We start from the raw sequence: 3939 nt of genomic DNA, 5'->3' as shown, positions 1-3939 counted from the left end.
AAAATTGCATTTTAAGACAGTAGACATTCTACGCGTAGAATGTCTCCAGGGTACTTTTGGCAGGGAATTTGGGGAAACTAAGGTTACCAGTGGGTTCAAAGGGTAGGTTTTACCCTAGTAACATATTGACTTGAGTGTTTTTCCCTATTTTTGTTGACCAAAAGCCAAAAGGAGGAGTCAGAAAACGTAAAATTTCAGAAAAGGCTTAAATTGAGTGATTTTTGCATGTTTTTGCAATTGTGAAGCATACTTGCACTTGCTGAGAGCATAAGGAAGCATAAGGGACACTTCAATCTGAAAAAATAAGCAGTAGACATCCTACGCGTAGGATGTCTACAGGGTGATCTGGGCACTTTTTTGAAAATCTGAGGTTACCAGTGTGTTTGGAAGGTAGGTTCTACCCTATTTTCACTTGAAAAGTGGAAATTTGACCAAAATTTTGACAGATTAAAGCCAAAAGACAATAATTGCCAGACATCCTACCCAAATTGTGTCCAAGGCCTAATTTTGAGACCAAACCATAGGATGACTCCATAGGCATGTTCTAAATGTTGTATTGAGTGCATGTGATAAATTTCATCTCATTTGGGTCAGTGAAAGTGAAGATTGAATAGACTTTAGCGTTTTTGGACGGACAAAAGGCAAGAATAGCTAGTTTTGGGGTCTTTTGACATCCAACCTCAAATCTAAGCATACTAGTGGGTTGCTGAAGACTAGGGGAATCTTTGGTCCAAGTTTGGGTTCATTCTGAGCAAAAAGACATCCTACACGTAGGATGTCTACTGCATAATTCTAAAACCAAAATTCTATTGTGACCATACCATGCTGTCATATAGCCTTAGATAAGCCTCCTAGGCAAATTTGGCCCAATTTGGAGTTAATTTGACTTGGGAATTCATCAGTATAGACATTAGGCTTTTGGAACATATTCTTGATCATTTGACCAACCTATAGGTGTCAGAATCAAAAAGTAAAAATAGCTGTGAGTTTAGCACATCAAGGGGAAGCTACAGTGCAAGTTTGAGCTGAAACAGAGCAAAAAGACATCCTACGCGTAGGATGTCTCCAGGGTCATAAAGTGGTCAAAATTCTATTGTAGCCATATAGGGAGGTTCTAAGTGTCTCAAGGATTCCAGAACTTTTTTTCAAAAGTGAATTTGGACCTTGTTTGTCCTATTTACCAAGCAAAGACAAGAATTGTCAGACATCCTACTCTTGGAGTGCACTAGAAGCCTATGCAGCCCAAATCTTGACCTATTGGCATTCAAATTCAATTTTGAGCATACCATTGGGTTGCTGAGCACTAGGAGAATCTTGGGATCAAGTTTGGACAAAATCTGAGCAGTTAGACATCCTACGTGTAGGATGTCTCCAGCTTGATTTAGGACTCCAAACCAACATGTGAGCACACCACTGTGATCAGCACACCAAGGAGAAGCTGGGGTGAAAATTTCAAGTCATTCTGAGCAAAAAGACATCCTATGTGTAGGATGTCTCAAGGCCATTTTTAGGTCCAAATGAAATTCTGATCATACCATTGTGTTGTTGGACTTAAGGGGAGTCTCTGGACCAAATTTTGTTAAATTCTGAGCATATAGACATCCTACGCGTAGGATGTCTCTAGGCCAATTTTAGGGTCCAACTGTAATTTTGACCATACAAGAGTGTTCACAGTGTCACAAAGATCCCAAATCTTCTTTTAAAATTGAATTTGGACTCATTTTGACCATTCTAAACTGCATTTCACTATTTTGGCCATAACTTTCACAAATGGTATCGGATCGGAAAAGTTTTTATATCAAAACGTAGCCTGAGAGTGACTCTACAGATCTTAGAGCAAAACTTGAACTAAATGTATGCCATCGGCAACCATCTAGTTCAACTTTGAAAAAAACACCGTTTAAGGTCTCAAAATGCATCCGGAAGTCCGGAGTGTCTAAAATCGACATTTCAAAAGAATTGTGAGAAAACGGTCACGGTTTTTGAAGACTGCTAAGTTAGCAGATTGAAATTATCTTTTGGGAAAACCATGGTCACCCGCGGGAAGGTGTAAAAGTTAACTACGGCGTAGTGTAAAATTTGAGTGTCCATACACAAATCTGGTAGCTGTAAGACCATACACAAGGACTCTTGATTTTGCAACAACAGTCGCAAGTTTTGGAGAACTTTAACACAAGATTTTTGCTAGCAAATCACTGCGACTTGTGCATAATTCTCTTGTGCTAGCTTAAGTTTAGTTCAGCTAAAAGCGAACTTGAAAGTCACTTTCGAGCCCACGGAACAAGTGTGACCGTCAAAGGCACATCAAGAATTTTTGCATTCATTGTGAAAAAGTTTGCCAGCTAAATAGAATTTTGCAAATTGTGTGCTAAAGTGAACACAGGTTAGCTTGACTCAAGAATCGCTACGAAGGGAGCAATCGTTGCAGAATAGTGGTAAGTTGCATAACTTATCACAGTGCTTCCACTAGATCGAGGCCTGCTAAAAAGCTCTAGGCAAAGCAAGCATCTAGACAAGTCAGTATCAGTCTTGGCAAGCAAGGGAGCTAAGAAGTTCAAGCAGTGCAAGCAAAGCCCAATTCAGAAAACTCAGAGATTAAGGCATCCACAAAAGCTGAAGGACCTCAATCGAAAAAGACCGACACAAGGGTGCTAATAATTTTTATTAGCATTGAGGCAAGCAATTAGAGCTATCACCGAACAGATACAACAAGGGAGTCAAGACGAAAGCAATGGCGTCTCAAAGGAGTCAGACCAGCCGAGATGAAGCTTCAAGTACATCCACAGAAATTACAAGCGAGCAAATTTGGATCTATCTGATATTGGCCACTACAAAGGACTGCCATGCTATGAGGATGTCAATCAGAATTTGTACATCAAGACAAAGAAAGATACAGAGGAAACTCGGACATCTCAATATGTGGAAGTTGAAACAACGAAGAATGTACGACACCCACATCCAGATTTCATGGAAGACTGTCTGGGATCAATTTACATGAGGCACGGAAAATACATCGACAATGAGATAGAAATGTTGTACAAAGATCAACTTACAGATATCTACACATATCCTCCAAGTAGTTTTCTGTACAAAGCACAAGATGGAAAACGGAAAATTGGTACCCTCTATGGAGACGAAGACGGTCGATACTATAGGGTTGTCACAAGTCATGAAGTTCATGTAGAAAACAATCATTATTTTGCAGCAGAAGCGTTTGGCTCAAGAGGAGAAGACTACATGTCTAAAGGTGGTAATGTATACCATCTCGTCATGGGTTTACCTCTAACTACGCACCTGGAAGAATTGACACCTACAGCTGTCACTACACAAATGAGTGACACACCACATGACACACAACAAGGCACAACATGGAAAGACACGATACAAGTCTCGTGCACCACACCAGCACAAGACAAAGCACAAGCACACCAAATTGCACAAACAGGGAATACGTCAGAAGTACCTGCTATGTAGATAGCACAACTTCAAAAAACTAGCTCGGTCTCAAGAGCTACTTAACAAAGCACAAGAAGTCATATCATCAGGCATTAAACAGATGCCAACATCAGATATGAAACCCTCTCGGATTGGGGGAGTTCAAAATCAACAAAGAGACCCTATATCTTCAAGAGTGGGATTAAGCAGTTCAGCTTTACAAGAAGCAGTGTCCTTTTCACGAGCCCCAGTGGAATTTCAAGATGCATTGGAAGATGCCGAGCCGGAGGAGAGACCACTGGAAATTCACAATGCCCAATGTAGAAGGTCAGGTCAATATCTCATTGTGGTCGACAAATACGATAGGCACTATGAAATCGCCGATGTGAAAAATATGGATGAGTTTAGCAATTGTGGGCAACCTGTAAGTCACATACTTGGACCCCATCCAAAAGCACCATCAAGGGAAACGGAAAACAAATATTCGATTCAATCTTCACCCTC

This window comes from Adiantum capillus-veneris, chromosome 23 (genome assembly GCF_014529385.1).
Source record: "Adiantum capillus-veneris isolate H3 chromosome 23, ASM1452938v2, whole genome shotgun sequence".
Taxonomy (NCBI): domain Eukaryota; kingdom Viridiplantae; phylum Streptophyta; class Polypodiopsida; order Polypodiales; family Pteridaceae; genus Adiantum; species Adiantum capillus-veneris.
Note: the sequence above shows the minus strand (reverse complement) of the source record.